Here is a 304-nt window from a genome sequence, read left to right on the forward strand (position 1 = left end):
CCCTGTGCTTCTTGCATTTGTGTAATGAGGTTCAAAAGCTCTCTTCAATATCAGATATCAGTTATAGAGCAAACGAGTACCATTGTGAGAAAAATATATCCCTGACCTGAAAAAGACAAATTATCCATGTATAAGAATTCTTTTCTATTTTTTTTACATGTCAGTTATATATAGGAAATATCCAGATTTGTCAAGAAGATGATAGTCTCCTACTCTGCATTGCTCCTTATCTGATGATGAAAAACCAATGGATAAGAAATTTGAATTCATAAGCAAGAGCTTGAGGAGACGTGCTGTTCTTTGC

At 34.2% G+C, this 304-nt stretch overlaps 1 protein-coding gene across 1 annotated transcript in view; it reads left to right on the plus strand.

The window, feature by feature from the left end:
- The window catches only part of LOC119592801 (kinesin-like protein KIF3A), a 19,500-nt gene that overhangs the window by 10,164 nt on the left and 9,032 nt on the right, over positions 1-304 (plus strand).

This window comes from Penaeus monodon, chromosome 31 (assembly GCF_015228065.2).
Source record: "Penaeus monodon isolate SGIC_2016 chromosome 31, NSTDA_Pmon_1, whole genome shotgun sequence".
Lineage (NCBI taxonomy): Eukaryota > Metazoa > Arthropoda > Malacostraca > Decapoda > Penaeidae > Penaeus > Penaeus monodon.